The sequence below is a fragment of the Sceloporus occidentalis genome, unplaced genomic scaffold (assembly GCF_023333645.1).
Source record: "Sceloporus occidentalis isolate IW3139 unplaced genomic scaffold, rSceOcc1.0.p SCAF_64, whole genome shotgun sequence".
Taxonomy (NCBI): Eukaryota; Metazoa; Chordata; class Lepidosauria; order Squamata; family Phrynosomatidae; genus Sceloporus; species Sceloporus occidentalis.
In genome coordinates this window covers 3,536,373-3,560,404 of record NW_028317044.1, presented here as the reverse complement: position 1 = coordinate 3,560,404, position 24,032 = coordinate 3,536,373, and the positions used below count along the sequence as shown (strand labels likewise).

The window sequence follows — 24,032 nt, the reverse complement described above, 5'->3', positions numbered from 1 at the left end:
TCATGGTCACGAAGGAGGCAAAATGGACATTCAGGGGAAACGCAAAATAAAAACTAAAAACACTACTATAAATACAGTTCATTCCATGTGATGTACAGCTATATTACTTACATTGTATTTTATCATGCGCTCAACCATATTTTTCTGATCAATTTCGTTAACATACTTACAGAACTCTGAGCCAGAGAAATGCTTAAAACTGCACTTTACTAGAAACAAACCCTAGATTGAATCTACATTTAAACGATTCCTTTCATTTGTCCCTTGTGCTGAAATTAAGGGGGGGAAACCCTTTCAGCCTTTGCATGGTGCCCCCAAGCAGCCCATTGCCGGTCATGTTTGATGCCCTTTTCCTTTCTAAGGAACAAATATGTGCAAATCTTATCTGTTGCTGATGGTCCTAGGAGAAAAGAAATGCGGACACATCCATCCTATCCCCTTATGTACACAGCTCTAGGCCTGGAAGAGATCCTATATCTTGACCTCTAGTCCTGGAAAAAAACCCACAGCCCCTTCTTCTTTTTCCGACAGGAACGGTGGGGTGGCAAGGATAAAAGTGGCTCATTTGTGTCCTCATGTATCCATGATGAGCTTGCAAGCCTAAGTCCCTGGATGTGAAGTTTTGGGAGCCAGGAAATGACCACATCCCGGCATTCACACGCATGAAAATATGCTGCCGTTAGTAGGTTTGGCCTGCTGGGAACCATGCCCAAGGTCTCCTTTTCTCTCTGTGATTCATGCCTTAATTGCTTCCCGTCTCGGCTCCTGCCCTCCCTGCTTCTTATGGCACTTCTAGATACTCACTTTGTTAACGCCAGCCTTACTCATGAGCAATAAGCACTACTCCCACACTGGCCAAGAGTTTTACAAATGCTGCAATCTACACTTCCAGTGTTTATACCTAGTTGCTCTCATTTTCATGATGCAAATGCAAAGTAGAAGCTAAATCAGGATTCAACGAAGTACGCGTGGCCGGCAGTTTCCCTGGACCATTCCTAGAATCAGAAAGTCATAGAGCTGGAAGAGACCCCAAGGGTCATCCAACCCAGCCCCCTTCTGCCATGCAGGAACTCTCAATCAAAGCACCCCTGACAGATGGCCATCCAGTCTCTGTTTAAAGACCTCCAAAGAAGGAGACTCCACCACTCTTGCAGACAGCGTCTTCCACTATCGAACAGCTCTTACTGTCACGAGGTTCTTCCTAATGTTTAGGTGGAATCTCTTTTCCTGTAGCTTGCATCCATTGCTCTTTCTCCTATTCTCTAGAGCAGCAGAAAACAAGCTTGCTCCAAGCTTACTATCTTCACTATTCACAAATCAGAAGTGACTTAAAGGTACACAACAGCAACACTAAACTGAATCCCACCCAATTCTCGTTATCAGCTCACAGTGTTACCCATTTCATAGAATGATAGAGTTGGAAGAGACCTAAAGGGCCATCCAGTCCATCCTCCTGCCATGCAGGAATACACACTCAAAGCACCCCTGATAGACAGCCATCCAACCTCTGTTTAAAAACCTCCAAAGAAGTAGACTCCACCATTTTTGGAGACAGCATCTTCCACTGTTGAACACCTCTTACTGTTGAGGTGGGATTTCTTTTCCTATAGCTTGCATCCATTGCTCTGGGTCCTGTTCTCTGGAGCAGCAGAAAACAAGCTTGTTCCCTCCTCAATATGACGTCCTTTCAAATATTTAAACAGGGCTATCATATCACCTCATAACTTTCTCTTCTCCAAGCTAATCATGCCCGCTTCCTAAATCGAAATAGTTGAGGACCATGATTTTCAACACGGAGAAAAGTAAGGTACTGCACTTAGAGCAGAAAAATGAAATGCACAGATATAGGATGGGGAACACATGGCTGAACGAGATTTATGTGTGAAAGGGATCTAGGACTCCAAGTAGACCACAGATTGAACATGAGTCAACAGTGTGATGTGGCAGCTAACAAGATATTGAGAAAGTAGAGCATGTCCAAAAGAGGGTAACTAAAATGGTGAAGGATCTGGAAACCATGTCCTATGAGGAATGACTGAGGGAGGTGGGGATGTTTAGCCTGGAGAAGAGAAGGCTAAGAGGTGATATGATAGCCCTGTTTAAATACTTGAAGGGATGTCACATTGAGGAGAGAGCAAGCTTGTTTTCTGCTGCTCCAGGGACTAGGAGCAATGGATACAGGAAAAGAGATTGCACCTCAACATTAGGAGGAACTTCCTGACAGGGCTGTTTGACAGTGGAACACACTCCTTCCTCGGAGTGTAGTCTTCTTCCTTGGAGGTCTTTAAAGAGAGGCTGGATGGCCATCTGTCGGGGATGCTTTGATTGGGAGTTCCTGCATGGCACAGGGTTGGACTGGATGGGCCTTGCGGTCTCTTCCAATCTATGATTCTATAATTCTATGATCCTTAGTCCAGAAAGTGTCAGAGGCAGAACGCTGGACTCTGTACTCAAGTTGCCCATTCCTGCCCCAAACAATTCTTCACATAAAAAGGAAGGAAGGAAGGAAGGAAGGAAGGAAGGAAGGAAGGAAGGAAGGGATATATCCATGGGAAAGAAAAAGAGAGAAAGAAGTGTGCAGCTATTACCATATATACTCGACTATAAGTCAACCTTATGTATAAGTCAAGGGCAAGTTTTGAGGCCGAAAGTATGGATTTGGATATGACCCATGGATAAGTCAAGGGTAAAACTTAAGGGCATACAGCAAAGGATCTAAAGGATGAAGCAAAGCAAAACAGTGTCAAAGAACTTACAAAATTCCAGCAGACATAACTTACTTTTTAAGACTGGATGGATGAGAGAGTAGAGGGAATTGGTGCTTCCAGGATAGATTATACCCTTGCCTTTCACCGGGAGATAGTTCTTTCTTTTAAATAAGAGTTAATATACAGTACTTACATTGACCCATGGATAAGTCAACTCCGTTTTTTGGGGGGTCAATTTTTTGACCTAAATTTCTAGACTTATACATGAGTATATACAGTAAATACAAAAGGAGGGGAAGCAGCAAAAGTCTGGCAGAGTTCCACAATGACTTGTCAAGAGACGAAGGCTTTGGAGAAGCAGAAGCTGGAAAAGTAGAGCATAAAAGGGCAAGTGGTTCCCCCCCTTCTTAGCGACTCGCTTCAGAGAAGGCAGGGAGCTGGCTAGAATGCTTACCTAATGCACAAAGCAGTTCCAGTGCCTTTTGGGGGGGCCTTAGGACATCTCCAGAACCCGCAAAAGGAAGGCACTCCGGTTCTCTATGCTCTCGGCTTTCATGCACGCCAGCAGCTGCGAGGGGTGACCAACCACAGATCCGGCTGGAATGACTGCAAGAGCGCTGGATTCAGAAAAGAAAAGGGGGGGGGGACTTTTTAAAAGAAAACAGGAAGTGGGAAAGCCCAAAAACAACAAAAAAAATGTCAAAGTAGCTGCAGAAGAAGTCTGGGCAACGAAACGTTTGCACAGACATGCCTGGAAAGGTGTCCTCATGTGCCAAATGCGCCGATGGAAAAGAATTGTTCTCAGCAAGAAAGGCACTGCAAAAAAAAGAGAGTCCATAGGTCCAGTTCCTTGTGCTTATTTTGCCAACGGGTTTGTGTCGCTGCCACAACAACCTTTGCCACAACATTTGGGCCGGCTTTACAAGAGATCGACAAACCAAGAGCAGGGGGACATTACATTTTTGGGACCACAACTCCAATAGTCCCCCAGGCAGTTGGAGGATAATAATCATAATCATTACCGCCATCTGCAACAAGCAAGTTTCCCGATGACTTAACGCTGACTTATAAGCAAAGAATGTTGAATGTTTTGTATGGTGGAATTTCTCTCCCTTCCTCCATAGACTCCCCTGTACTAAATTGCCCTCGCGTACTTCATAAAAAGCCATGCACAGCGCCATGAATGCATGATGGACGATCGCCAAGAAATACCATGTGCTGCAGGCTATATTTCGGAGGACGCAACTAGCAAAAGGACCTCTCAGTATTCCTTGCCTAAGAAAACCTAGAATGTGAAGTCGAAGGCTTTCATGGTCAGCATCCATAGTTTTTTTGTGGTTTTTTCAGGCTCTGTGGCCATGTTCTGGAAGAGTTTATTCCTGACGTTTCGCCAGCATCTGTGGCTGGCATCTTCAGAGAATGTACCCCCCTCTCTTCCATGCCAGCATTCTCTGAAGATGCCAGCCACAGATGCTGGCAAAACGTCAGGAATAAACTCTTCTAGAACATGTCCACATAGACCGAAAGACCCACAAAAAACCTAGAATCATAGAGTTGGAAGAGACCACTATGGCCATCCAGCCCAACCCCCCTGACATGCAGGAACTCCCAATCAAAACACCCTCGACAGATGGACATCCAGTGTCTGTTTTAAAACTTCCAAAGAGTGAGACTCCACCATCCTCTGAGGGAGTGTCTTTCACTGTCGAACAGCTCTTATGGTCATGAGGTTCCTCCTAATGTTGAGCTGGAATCTCTTTTCCCGCACCTTGCATCCATTGCTCTGCATCCTCTTCTCTGCAGCAGCAGAAAACAAGCTTGCTCCATCCTCAATATGAGATCCCGTAAAATACTTAAACAGGGCTATCATATCACCTCTTAACCCTCTCTTCTCCAGGCTAAACATTCCCAGATCCCTAAGTCTCTCCTCATAAAGCATGATTTCCAGACCCTTCACCATTTTGGTGGCCCTCCTCTGGACACGCTTCAGCTTCTCAACATTCTGTGTCCTATTCTCTGCAGCAGCAGAAAAGAAGCTTGTTCCATCCTCAATATCCCTTCAGATATTGAAACAGAGCTGTCCTATCGCCTCTTAGCTGTCTCTTCTCCAGGCTAAACGTACCCAGGAGGGCTGCCCAATTCCCACCCGGATCTAGGCCACAACTGCCTTCTCACTGTGAGCATCTCTCCAGTCGTCCTTCTAATGAGATACGTCAGAGGCTAAATCTGAGACTTTCCACATGCAAAGTGCACATTTCCTCCGTGCGCTATCTCAGCTCCACTCCACCCCTTCTGCTGTTATCTGTTCAGATTCTGCCTCCTTTCCCCATTTGCAAACTGAATCTTAACCACCCGCAAGATGCTGCATCTCTTGACAGACAACCAGGAGTCCCAGGAAGAAAAGAGAAGCTGGCTTCTTTGGCTTTGATCACATCTCTGCAGCCACATGAGAACTCACTTTCATTTTTTCTCCTCTATCGTATAAGATAAAACCACCCCCGTGATTTCAGCATCTCACTGCTCTCCTGAGTATCAGCCAAACCACAACTCAAGCTTTACTAACCCTCCAACAAAGGCATTTTTTTAAAAAGGGGTGGGGGACAACAATTCTTGTGCTTTAAAAGCAAAATCTGGTTATGAGCACAGACCTCTGCATGCATCCATCCCGAAAAGAAACCCTTTGAAAGCAGGGTGTGTTGTGTGGCTTCAAGTCTTGTTTAAACACTTGAAGGGAAGTCACATTGAAGATGGAGCAAGCTTGTTTTCTGCTGCTGCAGAGAACAGGACGAGGAGCAATGGATGCAAGTTACAGGAAAAGAGATTCCACCTAAATGTTAGGAAGACCTTCCTGAGAGTAAGAGCTGTTTGACAGTGGAAGAAACTCAGTCGGATAGTGATAAGAGTCTCCTTCTTTGGAGGTCTTTAAACAAAGGCTGGATGGCCATCTGTCAATGCTTTGATTGAGAGTTCCTGCATGGCAGAAGGGGGTTGGACTGGATGGCCCTTGCGGTCTCTTCCAACTCTATGATTCTATGATTTCCAACATATGATATCGCAAAGGCAAATCTATTATGGTTTTCCCCCCTTTTATTCTATTCCATATATAAATAACAAACAAGAGAAACATGGAAGAGAGAGGGGTCCATTCTCTGAAGATGCCAGCCACAAATGCTGGCAAAACATCAGGAATAAACTCTTCTAGAATATGGCCACAGAGCCCGAAAAACCCACAAGAAACTATGGATGCCGGCCATGAAAGCCTTCGACTTCATATATATCATTTGCTTGGTTACCTTATCAAACATATGGTCACCAGTAGATTATTACTTAAGCCATTTCATTTCACAGTATTTCAAGATTGGGTTCTATGATTTCCAACTTAGTATATCCCAAAGGAAAATCTATTGTGGGGTTTTGCCATTGCCCTCCGCTGATGCTGAGATGCGCCTTGAGCATGCTAAGGAGCCCTGGGATTTGCAGTTTGTTCAGGCACCAAAGTGCTCTGATAGAGAAGGCGACGTATCTCACAACATTACCAATCCCAGGATTCCACAGCATTGAGACAAGGCAGTTAAAGCAGCAAGTGCTGCAGATGGCCACTTTGGTTTTGATCCAGGGATGGGAAGTTTCAGTGTCATCATTAAAGACCATTTTGCAAGCAGCAACGCAATAACCAGGGCCTAGAGAGGAAGAAATGGAGAGAGGTTGGCTCTCTCGACACTTTTCCAGCCAAAAGACAAGCTGCCAGGGGAAGCTGCAGTGCGACATTGGAGACAACCACAACTGGGAAGAAATCCAGACGTTACTCAAGAAAAAGAGAGATCTTCCTTCTGTCAAGAATCTCATTGGAAGCCAACCACACCCAGCCGCAAGTATCCTTCCGAAAGTTACAGAGTCATTATTCCACCGGACATGCACAAAAAATATTTGGGCTGTCACCCTATAAATCTAAATATCAAGATTAATCAAAATCAATTCATAAATGTTAATGCTAAGAACATATTTACAGTGGGCCCTCCACATTCACTGGGGTTAGTATCACAGGACCCCCATGAAAGTGAATAAAGGCACATAAAAACCTACTCTTCTGTCACCTAAGAGAACACCTCTTAAGGAATCTCTAGGACCTCCATCTTGAGTCTATGGCCAACATTTGGCAGAAGCTGACCACAGAATTGCACCGTAGGACCTACAAATGCCTAGAGAAGTGCGCTAGGTGCTCCATTTTGACTCTATGGTCAACGTCTGGCAGAGTTGCGCTGCAGGACCTAGAGATTCCTAGAGAGAACATATTCCTGCATGGCAGGGCGTTGGACTGAATGGCCCTTGGGGTCTCTTCCAACTCTATGATTCTATGATTCTAGCAATAGCAATAGGATTTACATTTCTATACCACTTATCAGTGAAGTCGGCACTCTCTAAGCAATTTACAATCTGTAAGCTGGGGACTCATTTGACCTCCAAAAGGATGGAAGGCTGAGTCAAACATGGAGCCCTCCTCTCCGACCAAACTCATAACCTTGTGTGCAAGACCAGAGTAGGGCTGTTGATGACCATACTCATGGACCATACCCTCCTTCATAGGATCCACAGCAAATCACGACAACAAAGCTGACATGTGCCTGGCGCTCCGTACCTGATCCACAGGCTGGCTGTCTTCCCACTCCCCCACATTTTATCTAAAGAACCTTACTTATTTCTCTGATTGGTTATGGCAGGCCACCTATTTTTGCTTCCAGGGACTCTCTCCCCAATCCCTGAAATAGGGCAGGGCTGCATCCGCACTGCAGAAACAATCCAGCTGACTGCCATGGCTCAATGCGATGCAATTCTGGGCATTGTGCTTTGTTGGGGCAGCCGAGCTGTCTGTCAGTAAGGCTAAACATCTCACAAACCTACAAATCACAGAATTCCCTAGCACTGCGCCACAGCAGTTAAAGGGATGCCAAACGGGATTATTTCCGCAATGTGGACGTAGCCTAAACTTTATACGGCGGCTCAAAGCAGTCTGAAACTTTAATGTACTGTATTTACCACCGCATCCCAATAAGATATATGACAGCTGAACGAGACGACATGTGAAAGGGATCTAGGAGTCCAAGCAGACCCCAAGTTGAACATGGGTTAACAGTGGGATGCAGCAGCTAACAAGGCCAATGCAATTTTAGGCTGCATCAATAGAAGTATAATGTCTAGATCAAGGGAAGTAATAGTGCCACTCTGTTCTGCTTTGGTCTGGTGCCACCTGGAATATTGTGTCCAGTTCTGGGCACCAAAATTTAAAAAGGATGTTGAGAAACTGGAGCCATGTGTCCAAAGGAGAGCGACTAAAATGGTGAAAGCCCCTTTACTTTTGAAATTATCAACTGCAGCTTGGCATTGCCCCGCTGTATAAGAAGCAGCTGGATGACAACCAAAAGCACTGACATCCAGCATGGTGCCACAGGCAGAGATACAGACACAGACCTGTTCTTTGATTATTACATAGATTATTTGATGTGTATTTTATTGATTAAATTGGTGTCCTTGGCCCAGAGGACCAGATTAACAGGCCTCTAGTACATGAAGATAATATTTAAGCAAATGTCGATAGGTCGGCCTTTATTCATGTATTTTGTCTAATCCCTTCTTAGTCCTAGGCCATCGCCCACGCGATGTTCACCTGGCCAGGCATGGACCAGAGGCAGCCTCCCCAAATCCCTAGACTCACACGCATTGGAACATCCCATCCTTCCAGCCTGGAGCTGTCATCTCAGAGACGCAACCTTGACATAACCTCCAGCATCAAACCATCACTGCATTGTTCGTTCATGTGGCAAACACACTCTTTAGAGAGACCTCAAAAGCAATCCATCACTGGTGGGAAATGTCCACCGACAAGGGATCTCCTTGCCGCTTTCCTGCAATGCCAAAGAACTCACAAAATACCCGTACTAATAGTATGGATAGATGAGAGAGTAGAGGGGGGTCAGTGCTTCCAAGGCAGAGTAAACTATTGCCTTTCACCAAGGGACTATATATATATATATGTATGTATGTATAGCTGGATAGATATATGAGTTAAAGTACAGTACTTACTTTGACCCGTGGATAAGTCGATTCAGGTTTTTGGGGTCACTTTTTTAACCTAAATGTCTAGACTTATACAAGAGTATATACAGTACTTCTTTTATTTGCAGATGTTCCACTTTCACGAGGGTCCTGTGCCCCTGACCCCAGCAAATGTGGAGGGCCCACCGTAATTGTGTCGTGTGAAATGGCCGCAGGCAATTGCTTGCTAGAAGCGACGTCCATTAAGACCCCCCAATGGGAAAAAGTGGGGCTTGAAGGGGGGACCTCCTGCTTCATAGCCACTATACCTCCACACACTCAGGGCCCGGACAGACAGGCCAAAATAAAGCAGCTTCGGGCCACTTTGGGACTGTGCTGTTTAAATGACACATGTGTCCTGAGAGGCCAGAAGCTGCGCCAAAGCCACGCTCCAGCCCTAAGGACTGGAGCGCAACTTTGGCACAGCTTCTGGCCTCTTAAGATGCGCGGGTCATTTAAACAGCATACCTCCAAAGTGACCCGAAGCAGCTTTATTTTGGCCTGTCTGTTCAGGCCCCCAGTTGTCTATCTAGGAATCTATTGGGGCAGTTTCATCCGACAGCTCAAGGGATGAATATATCCCTCTCTCAGACGGACAGCATAAGCCATGTTCGTTCCTTCTCCCACTTCACTCTCTAGGTCACCTAGAGGCCCTAGTCTCCCTGTCTAGACAAGTGACCCATTTTCTTGCACGCTGGGCACCCAAAGGGGCTATTGATTCAGTGCTGAGTGTGTCTGATACCTGGGGAGGATGGCGGGAGAGAGACGGAAATCGGGTCATTGTAGATTGCTACTTGCCTTTGGCTTGGCTAGCAGGAAGACCGCCAACCCATGTTCTCATACAAGAATGAACCACCAAAGCCGGTCTTGGGTCCTTGATCTTCTGCAGTCAGCGCATGGCCACCAGATCCACTTCTGATATCAACAAAATTGGTATTTTTAAAAGAGGGATCATATAACTCCCTTGTTGAAACAGCTTCATTAGATACCAGGCCATGAAATTCATGAAACATGATGCTCATTTATGTTTTGTATAGCTAAGGAACTGAAAGCACATAGCCAAGCAGCAAACAAAGAGGAGACCAACTCCGCGTGTTAAAAGACGGTCAACTGTTTATTCGTGTTTTAAAAAGCCCAACGCATTTCGGCCATACTAGGCCTTCCTCAGGAGTGTGCCGCCACCAATACTAAGGTTCGGGAATGCGCAGTAACTCCCGAGCCCCAGCATGTCACTGTGGTGGCATCGTGGCAGCATCCCGTGGTCCACACAGGCACCGCCATGATGATGTAAGTGACACGCAGTGTACAGACGTCACTGCGCGTCGCTTACATCACCGGTGCGCCAATGGCACATTCGTGACGTGCGTTTTTCCCAGGTTCTTTTTACTGTGGTGCGGTTTGGCTGCTGCGGCGTCCCTCGGAAAGAAAAAACAGCGCCTCCATCCCGCCTTTTCAGGGCGGTATGTATCGCACCATAAATACGCTTAAGATATGATATGTAAAAAGATAAGGCAACACGCATCAGACTGTGATACAAAAAATATTCCTATAGTTTGATGGGTGTTCACAGTGAATTCTTTTGAAGGGTATGTATAACTTGGTTTAGAACTATATCATAGTTTGAAGAGTGTTGTCCTATCTTTTTATCGCATGAAGAGGGTCAATATATGAATCCAAACTATACTAGAACCCTATCCTATTTGTAACCAAACAGCAAGCAACACCGGCTGGAATCCCCTCTTCTACACAACCATTAAAGGTAAAGGAGGGATCTCCAGTTTTTTACTCTGTCAACCCAATTTTCTTGGCCAGGTTTCTTCAGAGGAGGTTTGCCATTTTGTTCCTTTAGGGTTGAAAGAGCATAACTTGCCCAAAGTCATCCGATGGGCCTCTGGAGCTGAGTGACCTAATGTCTAAAGCAAGGGAAATATATATAAATATACATATTTATCATATCATATAATATATATATATAATATAATAGCATACATATTATATTATATTATATTATATTATATTATATTATAAAATATACAAAATCCACAGTATCAACTTTCTCCCTTAAGCCGCCTCATTGCAATGGGGAATACATTTTACTGTAATTTTCATTGCGATTTTTATTATTATTATTATTATTATTATTATTATTATTAACCTTTATTTAATAACTGATTTTTATGCTGTTGTATTTTAAATTGTGGATTAGGGATTGTGTTATTATATTACTATGATTTATTTTGATTGTAACCCGCCCCGATCCTCTGGGGAGAGGCGGATAATAATAATAATAATAATAATAATAATAATAATAATTTGTTATTATTTTTTAGCTAGCTAAATATTTGTTAGCTAGATTAATTATGTTAGGGTACATTTTAATTTAGTGTGCAATAATAATAATAATAATAATAATAATAATACAATAAACTAAAATGTACCCTAACATAATCTAGCTAACAAATATCAACTTTCCCCCTAGCAGCAAAAAATACAGTTCAATACAAATACTAGGATGGTAATAATAAAGTAGCAGCAGGAGACCCTAGTCCCAAATACTCCCAAAACATTACATACTAATAACACTTTCCCCTTAGCGGCAAAAATACTGTTCAGTACATATAGTAGGACAGTAATAATACAGCAATAACAGGAGACCCTAGTCCTTTATACACCCCCAAAACATTACAAGATAATAGCAGATTCATCAATAGAATCAAACAATTAAGACAGTCCAAAACCAGTAAAATGTCACACTCTGGCCCTAGTTGGTACTTATTAATAATTACTTATGATGATATTATCATTATAAGGTTATGAACATTTGCAACTGAGTGGGGGCAGATCAAGAGCATTTGCAACCTATCCTCTTAAATGAGATTTACATGAAAAACAACTGTATCCCATTTTCAGTGAATTCTACATTCAACCTAAATATATGTATATATGCATTATTTTTTACGTTGCCAGTGACTCACAAAGGCTCAGCATCTTCAGCAAGCTGCAGTCATTAAATCAGAATAGGTTTCAGCTCCTGTTCTTGGTGGGAAGCACCTAGTTTCTGTGTCTATCGAGAGCGTTAACTTGAAAGAACCACTGACTTCAGAGAGAGAGAGAATTCGTGATTCTGGCAATTTAAAAGGCCAGAGGAATGAAGCTTCAAAGCGAACTGAGCCGTCTGCAGAGATGTCAGTGCTAACTATATATATATATATATATATATATATATATATATATATATATTAACTGCGACATCAACAGGATAATAACTTTATATAGAAACACCCAACAACTTAGTCTCACTTAGAGAAGACTCATTGAATCAATGGAACTTAAGTCCGTGCTGATTTACCAAGTTTCCATTGTTTCAGTAGATTTACTCTAGCTGGCAATAACCATTGGATTTAGGCCATTATTATCTCTTGGATAATAAAAGAAGGTGAAGGAGGAGGAGAAAAGGAAGGAAGGAAGGAAGGAAGGAAGGAAGGAAGGAAGGAACTTGGTTAGTAGTTCTTTGTGGGTTTTTCGGGTTGTGCGGCCATGTTCTAGAAGAGTTAATTCCTGACGTTTCGCCCGCATCTGTGTCTGGCATCTTCATCTAACTTGGCTAGTGATCCATTGCACTCCAGAGGAATCCCAAGTGAATAAAGTGAGACTTACCTCTGGGTAAATAGGAACCGCAGATTGCCATACAGTGCAATCCTAGATAAGCCTACTCAGAATTAAGCCCCGCTGAGTTCAATGGGACTTGTTCCCAGATTAGTGAGTAAAGGATTGCAACCTAAGTGTCTAGATCAATAATTGCCAAATGTTTTGCCAGATGTTTTGGACTCCAGCTCCCAGAAGCCCCGGCCTGTTTGGCCGACCGCCAGGAATTCTGGGAGCTGAGGTCCAAATCATGCAGAGGACCAACGTTTGGGAACCACCAGTCTAGAAGATACTTCATATTTATTCGTTTGTCAGATCAAAATCCATCATTTTGGCCTCAAAACCTGCCCTCGGTTTATACATGAGGCCAACATATAGTCGAGTATATATGGTAATATGAACGTTCATAAGGAAATAAATGCCATATTCTGAAAGGTGCCGCTTGGTTCCTTCTCCCTCCCCTCTTTTGCAAATAGTACAATAATGGGAAATGACCGTACAAATAAGAAAACATCTTGAGCGAGAGCAGGAAAGAATACAGAGTCAGCACAAGTAACAGCGTGATTTGGTTTCCCTAGATCTTGCATTTCATGGTCCAAACCATGTTCAAGACAACGAATATAATTTATGCAAAGTGCACGGAGCACCGAAAGCACCAAAGTGATGCTCTCTGACGCCTTTGTACGCTCTCATGCCTCACATCAATTTAAACAGTTCTTCGACTGGCATCAAATTTTGAAATGATCTCATGTATTTTCCCCTTCTCACTCTATGGTCAGCAGGCGCATGTTGCAGCCGAATTGCCAAAGCTAAGCAAGGCCCCAGGAATCTGGTTGTAAGACCGGTTATGACACGGCCTGAGAGTTATGGAATTTCTTATGGATTTAAGGAATCCATAAGAAATTCCAGGATTGCAACCTAAACATCTAGATCAATAATTGCCATGGATATCATGGAGTGGAAATCCCAAAACTGTGTAGGATGGAGCCAAGCCAGTTAAAGTAGTATCAGACTCCATTTACTTCTATGGTGTCGATGTACCCAAGGTGAAAAAGGAATAGTTGCTGGACTACAAATCTGGAGACCAGGATTTGATTCGCAGCTCAGCTATGACCAGTCACATACTCTCAGCCTCAGGGGAAGGCAATGGCAAACAATGCCAAGAAAACTCCGCGACTGGGGCCGCCGTTAAGTCGGAAACACAGAAATACATATTCTCATCTCAGGTCTGTCCATTATAGAAAAGGTCCGACTGTTAAACTGGGCCTTCCAATCTGATACCGATGGCTCCTGTCTGCCCCAAAAGATGTCTCGCTAAAATAGGTCTATTTGGTCCTCCAAATGTTTTGGACTTCGGTGCCCAGAATTCCTGAATCTTGGCCAAGCTGGCTTCTGGGAGTTGAAGTCAAAACACCTGGAGGACCAAAGTTTGGGAATTGCTATTTTAGGCCTCATATTGCACAGCAAGTGGTAGCCGCCCTAACCAATGGTGAAGCATGCTGGAAGTTATAGTCCAGCCACATCTGGAAGGCTCTGGGTTTGCTCATCCCTCATGGAGGATGGGATTTCTGACAGATGTAGCTCAAAACACCTGGATAACAAATGTTCCCCAGCCTTGCAGTAGATGCAGTGCTCCGTGGATGAAATAAAATATCTCCGTGGTCTCTGCGAACCACACAAATAGGTTGTTTTGCACCTGCGCAGTAAAGCTCAAAGCTTATTGCGCAGGCGCAGAATAACCCATGTGTGTGCACTCGCAGATGACCACTCGAAGAAATATGGTTGCAGGTGAGCAACCTGTCCTTCTTCTTCGTGGTCTCTGCGATTGCACACAAACGGGTTAGTCTGCGCCTGCGCACTAAATCTCAGAGCTTACTGTGCAGGTGCAGAATAACCCATTTGTGCGCACTCGCAGATGAGCACCTGGAGAAATAGCATTACAGGTAAGCAACCTGTCCATCTGTGGGGCATGTGGGGAAAGAACAGCTTTAGGAAAGTGATCTATCTAGGTTTGGAAAAGAAGGAGTAGGGTCAAGACAAAAGAAAAGACTCAGCCACCATCGCCGCCCCACCAAGAGGTGGTTTTAAACGTTATGAACTTCGGAAAGCTTTAGTCAAAATTCAGTCCCAGAACAGAAGAGCCCACTTCGTGGAAAACGCAAAGCACTTCTTCCATATAGCCAGGCTTTATAAATGGCAAGCAAGTGATGCAAGTGTGTTTTGCAAACGTTTTTCCCCCCCAATACAGTGGGACCTTCGTATCCGCTGAGGTTTGGTTCCAGGACCCTCTGTGGATAACAAAATCCATGGATGCTCAAGTCCCATTAAATATAAGGGCAGAGCAAAATGGTGTCCCTTATAGCAAATGGCAAAATCAAGCTTTGCCATTTAGAATTTATACTTCTTTGGAATATTTTCAAGCCGTGGATGCTTGAATCTGTGGATAAAAAAATCCTTCGATAAGGATGGTCAACTGTATATTTCAACACATATTAAAAAGCTTATTAATAAGTGTACCAAATGTTTTTTTTTCCTTGTAACACCAACAGTTAATAAGCTCTTTTTCTTTCCCATTACAGTGTGATCAGTTTTATGAGGCAAGACATGGATCTTAAGCTCAGGTATGTGTTTTATTTATTTAGTTCATTTTAATATTGATTCAGTCCTTGTAATGGTATGAAAGCTTGGATGTTTTGCTTGCAATGGTCAAGACATTGATCTTAAGCTTAGGTATGTGTTTTATATAGTTAATTTTAATGTTGATTCTGTCATCCTCATTGTATGAAAGCTTGGATGAGATAAGTTGATCTCATGTATAAGTCGAGGGCAGGTTTTGTTTGCAATGGTCTTTTTGGCCTAAGCAATCAACTACCCTCATCCCTCCACATTCGCTGGGGTTAAGGACACAGGACCCCCGTGAATATGGAAAAACCACAAAAACACCACATTTTTACCTGAGATAACACCTCTCTAGGAATCTCTAGGTCCTCCAGTGCAACTCTGTGGTCAACATCTGCCAGATATTGACCATAGAATTATGCTACAAGAGCTGCAAAAGCCTAGTAAAGTGTTCTCTCTAGAAATTTCTAGGTCCTTCAGTGCGACTTTTAGTTAACGTTAACCATAGAGTTGCTCTGGAGGAGCTACAAGGGCCTAGCGGAGTGTTCTCTCTAGGAATTTCTAGGTCCTTCAGTGCGACTTTTGGTTAATGTTAACCATAGAGTTGCTCTGGAGGAGTTACAAAGGCCTAGCAGAGTGTTCTCTCTAGGAATCTCTAGGTCCTTCAGTGCGACTTTTGGTTAACGTTAACCATAGAGTTACTCTGGAGGAGCTACAAAGGCCTAGCAGAGTGTTCTCTCTAGGAATCTCTAGGTCCTTCGGTGCAACTTTTGGTTAACATTGACCATAGAGTTGCTCTGGAGGAGCTACAAAGGCCTAGTGGAGTGTTCTCTCTAGGAATCTCTAGGTCCTCCAGTGTGACTTTTGGTTAACGTTGACCATAGAGTTACTCTGGAGGAGCTACAAAGGCCTAGCGGAGTGTTCTCTCTAGGAATTTCTAGGTCCTTCGGTGCAACTTTTGATTAACGTTGACCATGGAGTTGCTCTGGAGGAGCTACAAAGGCCTAGCAGAGTGTTCTCTCTAGGAATCTCTAGGTCCTTCAGTGCGACTTTTGGTTAATGTTAACCATAGAGTTGCTCTGGAGGAGTTACAAAGGCCTAGCGGAGTGTTCTCTCTAGGAATCTCTAGGTCCTTCAGTGCGACTTTTGGTTAACGTTAACCATAGAGTTACTCTGGAGGAGCTACAAAGGCCTAGCGGAGTGTTCTCTCTAGGAATCTCTAGGTCCTCCAGTGTGACTTTTGGTTAACGTTGACCATAGAGTTACTCTGGAGGAGCTACAAAGGCCTAGCGGAGTGTTCTCTCTAGGAATTTCTAGGTCCTTCGGTGCAACTTTTGATTAACGTTGACCATAGAGTTGCTCTGGAGGAGCTACAAAGGCCTAGCGGAGTGTTCTCTCTAGGAATCTCTAGGTCCTTCAGTGCGACTTTTGGTTAACGTTAACCATAGAGTTACTCTGGAGGAGCTACAAAGGCCTAGCAGAGTGTTCTCTCTAGGAATCTCTAGGTCCTTCGGTGCAACTTTTGGTTAACGTTGACCATAGAGTTGCTCTGGAGGAGCTACAAAGGCCTAGTGGAGTGTTCTCTCTAGGAATCTCTAGGTCCTCCAGTGTGACTTTTGGTTAACGTTGACCATAGAGTTACTCTGGAGGAGCTACAAAGGCCTAGCGGAGTGTTCTCTCTAGGAATTTCTAGGTCCTTCGGTGCAACTTTTGATTAACGTTGACCATAGAGTTGCTCTGGAGGAGCTACAAAGGCCTAGCAGAGTGTTCTCTCTAGGAATCTCTAGGTCCTTCAGTGCGACTTTTGGTTAATGTTAACCATAGAGTTGCTCTGGAGGAGTTACAAAGGCCTAGCGGAGTGTTCTCTCTAGGAATCTCTAGGTCCTTCAGTGCGACTTTTGGTTAACGTTAACCATAGAGTTACTCTGGAGGAGCTACAAAGGCCTAGCAGAGTGTTCTCTCTAGGAATCTCTAGGTCCTTCGGTGCAACTTTTGGTTAACGTTGACCATAGAGTTTCTCTGGAGGAGCTACAAAGGCCTAGTGGAGTGTTCTCTCTAGGAATCTCTAGGTCCTCCAGTGTGACTTTTGGTTAACGTTGACCATAGAGTTACTCTGGAGGAGCTACAAAGGCCTAGCGGAGTGTTCTCTCTAGGAATTTCTAGGTCCTTCGGTGCAACTTTTGATTAACGTTGACCATAGAGTTGCTCTGGAGGAGCTACAAAGGCCTTGCGGAGTGTTCTCTCTAGGAATTTCTAGGTTCTTCGGTGCAACTTTTGATTAACGTTGACCATAGAGTTGCTCTGGAGGAGCTACAAAAGCCTAGCGGAGTGTTCTCTCTAGGAATCTCTAGGTCCTTCGGTGCAACTTTTGGTTAACGTTGACCATAGAGTTGCTCTGGAGGAGCTACAAAGGCCTAGTGGAGAGTTCTCTCTAGGAATCTCTAGGTCCTCCAGTGTGACTTTTGGTTAACGTTGACCATAGAGTTACTCTGGAGGAGCTACAAAGGCCTAGCGGAGTGTTCTCTCTAGGAATTTCTAGGTCCTTCGGTGCAACTTTTGATTAACGTTGACCATGGAGTTGCTCTGGAGGAGCTACAAAGGCCTAGCAGAGTGTTCTCTCTAGGAATCTCTAGGTCCTTCGGTGCAACTTTTGATTAACGTTGACCATAGAGTTGCTCTGGAGGAGCTACAAAGGCCTAGCAGAGTGTTCTCTCTAGGAATTTCTAGGTCCTTCGGTGCAACTTTTGATTAACGTTGACCATGGAGTTACTCTGGAGGAGCTACAAAGGCCTAGCAGAGTGTTCTCTCTAGGAATTTCTAGGTCCTTCGGTGCAACTTTTGATTAACGTTGACCATAGAGTTGCTCTGGAGGAGCTACAAAGGCCTAGCAGAGTGTTCTCTCTAGGAATTTCTAGGTCCTTCGGTGCAACTTTTGATTAACGTTGACCATAGAGTTGCTCTGGAGGAGCTACAAAAGCCTAGCGGAGTGTTCTCTCTAGGAATCTCTAGGTCCTACAGTGCGACTTTTGGTTAACGTTGACCATAGAGTTGCACTGGAGGGCCTAGATATTCCTAGAGGGAACATGTTAATAAAATCCGCGAATAATCAAATCCGCAAAAGTCAAAGCCAAACGTTCTGAAAGAGTTTCGTTGGTCTCCTTTTTAAAAGGCCTACCCAAAGAGCATCCATGCAGATAAGAAAAAGCCCTTCCAGCCTTGTGATGTCAAGTAGTTAAGTCCATTTTACAGGTGAGGGACTGAGGCTTAGAGATGGAGGCTTCACACAAGCGTACATGTGCATACACAAATGTCCACAGGTTCACAAGCTTTGAAGCCAGGCCTTCCATATCCAAACCCCTTAACCTCCAGTGTGTTTGTTTGTAAAAAATCAGTTCCCAGGATCCTTGTCCCAAGTCAAGAAGCCCAGTATCCTCCGTCAAAGTGGATTTCATTGCTTGGCGATTGCACCATCCGGGGGTGACTTGCACATATAGATGAGCCAACCCAGATGGAGACTGTGCATTTCTGCAAACACGACCACTAGTCACTCATACAATTGGCTGCCATGGACTGGATGGCCCTTGCGCTCTCTTCCAACTCTATGATTCTATGAAATCTTAGTCAAGTAAACTGTGTGACTAGCATTCTGCATATGTTCAGAGATCCTTGATACGTTTATTAGGATACTGTACATTTACTGCACACCTTCCTCGGCCACCCACACTACAAACCGTCTCTCGGCCGTACATTTTTGCTCACCGCAAAGAAAAGAAAATCCAGACTGGGAGAACGTGTCGACAAACTGGGATGTGACCAGTTTAACCAACAGAGATGAAAAGGAAACTACCTGTCCTATCACTGGCTTTCATTTTTAAGTGGACGCCGGTCAAAATGCAAACAGCAAAATACAAACCTCAATCAAACCTATGATTCTATGAAATCTATCCTAAACCAGAAACAATATAGTCTTGTATATATGACGATCCTTTACCTCCCTCGCCCAGCAGCATTTAAAATGCATATACAGTATATTTCTACCAATCTGGATTTTAAAAACACTAAACACTCATGTTCATATATATACCTCAAAGCGGAGATCCATCCCTAGCCATACAAAATATCCCCCATAATAAGGGAACTTGTTATGGGGAGTGTTTTGTGGGGCTAGGGATGCTTTGAGATAGATATGAATGCCCTCTGTATCCATGGATTTTTTTAATCCATGGATTCAAGCATCAATGTCTTGAAAATATTCAAAACCACACACACACCTTGATTTTGCCATTTTATATAAAGGACATTATTCTGTCGTGCCACTGCATTTAATGGGAATTGAGCATCCACGGATTTTGTTATCCATGGGGGTCTTGGAACCAAACCCAAGGGCCCACTGTATAGTGTTTTTAAAATCCAGATTGGTAGATGGATATATACCTCTCCTTCTATGTGGCCGGATGCCAGGTAAGGACAACGGTTGGCGCTTAAATGAGAGAAGAGGGGTGTGTAGGGTGCCCCCCCAACCCACTGGGTCCATTCATTGCAGGGAAAGAAAAAAGACCTTCGCAGCCGGTTCCTTGGTCTCTGGGTAGTTGCTTCATGAAAACATCTCTTGCCTTTCGCAGTTGCACACCCAGAAACCTCGACCCTGCCAGACCAACCTCACAGTGTACTAATGCACATTTTAAAAATATTGTGCATGCTACAATCTTTCCCCATCTATCTACACACACGTACACTATACTGTGCATGCTACAGCCTTCCATCTATCTAGCTTATGTATACATAGATAACCATACACCCATCTGTCTATCTTACACCATACTCTGCATGCTACAGCCTTCCCCCTATTGATCCATCGACTGATCATCTTATGTATATATACATACACCATACTGTGCATGCTACACCCTTCCCCATCCATCTATCCATCCATCCATCTATCTATCATCTCTCTCTCTTATACATATAGACCACACTGTGGATACTACAGCCTTCCCTCTATCTGTCTCTGTCTGTCTGTCTGTCTGTCATCTAGCTATCTTAGATATACACCTTACTGTGCATGCTACAGCCATCCATCTGTCTATTTATCTTTTATATATACCATACCTTGCATGCTACAGCCCTCTCTCTCTCTCCATCCATCCATCCATCATATATATACATCATACTGTGCATACTGCTATAGCCTTCCCCCATCTATCCATCTATCTATCTATCTTATATATATAGACCATACTGTGAATGCTACTCTATCTGTCTATCTATCATATATATATATATATATATATATATATATATATATATATTATACATACATACATATATATACCATGCTGTGTGTCTGTCTTATATATATACCATACTTTGCATACTAGTCTTACCTCATCTATCAACTGATCGATCAATCATCTTATGTATACATACATACACCATACTGTGCGTGCTACAGCCTTCCCTGTCTGTCTCTCTGTCTCTCTCTATCTCTCTTTCTCTCTCTCTCTATCTTATATATACCCCATACTTTGCATGCTACAGCCTTCCCAACTATCCAGCTATCTGTCTTTCTTATATATACACCATACTGTGCATGTTATAGCCTTCCCCCATCTATCTATCTATCTATCTATCTATCTATCTATCTATCTATCTATCTATCTATCTTCTATTTTCCACTCCCAAATCAATCTTTGCAAGGTACTGCTGCATCCCGGCTTCCACACCATCCATCACCGCCTTTGTTGCCGGCTCAGCAGAGGATGGCAATCCTGCCACCCATCCACCCATCCTCTTTTTTTCCCACCCTCTTTTTCCCCCTTCCCACCTTCTCTCCCTCTTTTGCCCATTTTGTCTTACCTCTTCCAGCTCTTCCAGCCCTGATGCTTTTGCCAAAGAGGGTCTGATGTGTGTGGGGGGGATGATGAAATGATGATCTTGTCTTGTGAGGAGCTGTAGGCCACACCACCAACCCACTCTATGTATTAAAAAGAGACAGATAGCAAGAAAGAAGGGAGGGAGGGAGGAACACAATCCAAGCAGCTTTCAATCTGTGGCAGGAGGTCCAGCCACTCCCTAAGGATGAGGGTCCAAGTGCATCCAAAGGAGAAAGGATGGAGGAGGGATGCAGGGATGGAGCAGTCCAAGGATGCTCTTGAGCTGGAGAAGGAGGCACAAAGCAGGCTCCTTGGATGGGGAGGACAGAGGCTCTCTCTCTCTGGTCCCTCTCTTTCTCTGTCCTCCTTCTCCTTTGCAGCTTTTGCAATGAACAAAAGGGGAAGGAGCTGCTGAGCCACAGCCAGGGGAGGGGAAAGGAAGGAGGGGCCTTGTTCCAGCTGTTTTTGTCCAGGCCTTGCACACACACACACACACACACACACACACACACACACACAAGGCCTGGCAGGCTCATTTCTTGGTTTCTCAGGCTCATGCGCCGCAGTGGAATGGAGGCAGGCGGGCAGGGAAACAACATCCAAGCATGGTCCTCCTTGAGCTAACATGAACAGAAATGCGCCAACACAAACAGAACTATCAATGAGCTAACATGAACACAAGCACAAACAAGGCATGCCAGGAGTGTGAAAGGGCAGAGGGCACTTTGTACCGTGTTTGGCAGGAATGCAAGAGATTTGCAAAGATTTATTAGAAACAGTCACTACACAGTGATGGATCGAAGGCTTTCATGGCCGGCATCCATAGTTTTTTGTGGGTCTTTCATGCTCTGTGGCCATGTTCTCGAAGAGTTTATTCCTGACGTTTCGCCAGCATCCGTGGCTGGCACCTTCAGAGAACGCTGGCATGGAAGAGAGTGAGGATCATTCCTCCCAACCTAGAGTCACACAGTATACATATACCCAACTCTCTTCCATGCCAGCATTCTCTGAAGATGCCAGCCCCTCTTGTTGGCAAAATGTTAGGCATAAACTCTTCTACAACATGGCCACAGAGACCAAATAAAGCCATAAAGGCGGGCAATTGCGCAAATGATCATCACACGCAATTGCACAAATACATTGATGTCGGAAGTGCATTGCCGCTGAAATCCCGAAAGTAAAAAGATGCGTGTTAATACTTCTTTGTGACCACTTTAATGGCTGGTTTTGTGCGACATCGTGCGAAATCGGTATTCACTCCTGATCTCCTTCCTGCGATGGACTCCAAACAAAGGCTAAGCCTTGTTTAATAAATCTGCAGAAGAAGAAACATCCACAGGACTTTGGTTTATCCCAGAGTGGGAATCGAGTGGCCCTCCAGATGTCCTGGAACTGTAGTTCCCAGCATCCTAGGCCATTGGCTTTGCTAGATGGAGCCGATGGGAACTATGATTCAGCAAATGGTTTCTATCCAAACAGTTCTTCCAAGCACAAGTGTACAAGTACAAGCTCTGGGTTTGGGAAACAGCTGCTTGCAACCCTGCAGAAAGTCTGAATGCTGCATGGCCATCTTTCTTCCCCCGCGTCCCACGATTTGGAAAAGCTCCAGCACAGACAAAACAGTGTGATAAAATCCAGATGCCCAAATTCCCACAGCCTTTGGTCTTTGAACAGACTGCCCTGGAGATATCAGGTTCCTAAGCCATTTCCGGGCGCCTTGGTCTCAAATTCTGGGCAAGAATAGTTAGTGGCGGCTGGGTTCTGAAGCTGCATCTGTACAAGATAATATAATCCGGTTTGACACCCCCTTTTTTGGGGTTTGTAAAGGCTTCCTTTACTTGACTTGTAGGCACACGACAACAACAGTGTCAAAGCTGGACTGTTGGAGAGGAGGTAACTGTATAGTGCAATGTTGAGCTTTCATAAACTAAAGTCTACTTCCTCGGATGCATTTAGTGGAGATGCATTTAAAGTCTCAAAGTTGCTACAAGATCTCTTTAGATACTGATTCTGCAGACTAACGCAGCTATGTCTTTGAGCGTTTTGCAGGCATTGCTCTCTCTGTTCTCTCCCCAGTGTCCTCCTCCTCCTCTTTTCAAAAGCTCTTTTGTATTTTTGCAAACCTCAGGCTTCGCTGAACAAGCTGACATCTGCCATTGGCCTTTTATCTGCCCTATTTTGGCTACCGTCTCTAGTGGGCTTTTACCAGCTAAACCCACTATTAGAGGGAATAATGTTTGCAAGGGCACAGTTCCCATATCTAGGGTCGCTCCCTGACCTCTGGGTCACCAGTATTACACACCACTGGATGCTCTGCTGTAATTTCTGTGTGCCGTGTGTATTGCTATGTGTATTTCCTCTATACAAGCCAGTATTCGGCCAGTTTAGGGATCACTCAGACTTCATTTTGTTATCACAATGATGCGAATCATCTCACCCATGGGTTTGTTATTCACACTATGGAACCGAACCGATGTGCATCTCTGCCAATTCGGTTGCTCACAGGTGCAAGCATTAGAATAAAGATGCATTCAGAACATGTTCAAGGCATGCAGCATTTGGTGCCGGGTCTATTTGCGTTGTTTATTCACACTACCAACGATGTGGATCCTTTTTAAAAATTTGGGGAAATACCCAATATCAATTATTAATAGGTGGTTTTTTTGGCAGCTCCCAACAATTTAATTGGGCGCATTCAGGATGCGTGTGAACAATGGAGATTCAACCTGGATTCATCCTGGATTGTTTTCACAGTGTGAATGACGACCCCTTAGAAGTCAACGAATGTGCTTGGACTACATAGCGCATGTGTGTGCATACCTTCCATATACATTGAATATATATATATATATATATATATATATATATATCCCTATAGAAGAGATGGGAATAGGTATGGAAGAAGAGGAGAATATATCAGAAGGGAAGATGAGATAAGAAAAGATAGATAAGATACGACATACCCATAAAGAAAGAGTTGAACAATTAATGAAGAGGGTATATAACTGATATTGGCAACGATGTGATCTGAAGTTGATATATTTTAGTATTATTGATGAATCGATATGGATGCGATGTTTTTGGATGTGTGTGTTTG

The 24,032-nt window shown here is 44.0% G+C and overlaps 1 protein-coding gene across 5 annotated transcripts in view; it reads right to left on the bottom strand.

Annotated features, from left to right (window-relative positions):
* LOC149287137 (CAP-Gly domain-containing linker protein 2-like) overlaps positions 1-21,391 on the bottom strand; it is a 64,142-nt gene extending 42,751 nt beyond the window's left edge. For 2 of the 5 annotated variants that reach the window (XM_089493396.1, XM_089493400.1), the window contains exons 1-2: positions 20,919-21,388; positions 3,163-3,325 (exon numbers count right to left, since the gene is read on the bottom strand). The gene's annotated coding sequence lies outside the window, so the exon portion shown is untranslated. Of the gene's footprint in view, positions 1-3,162; positions 3,326-20,918 lie in introns of all 5 variants that reach the window. The other 3 variants (XM_089493399.1, XM_089493398.1, XM_089493397.1) reach the window with 3 other exon arrangements.
* Positions 21,392-24,032: the final 2,641 nt, after the last annotated feature.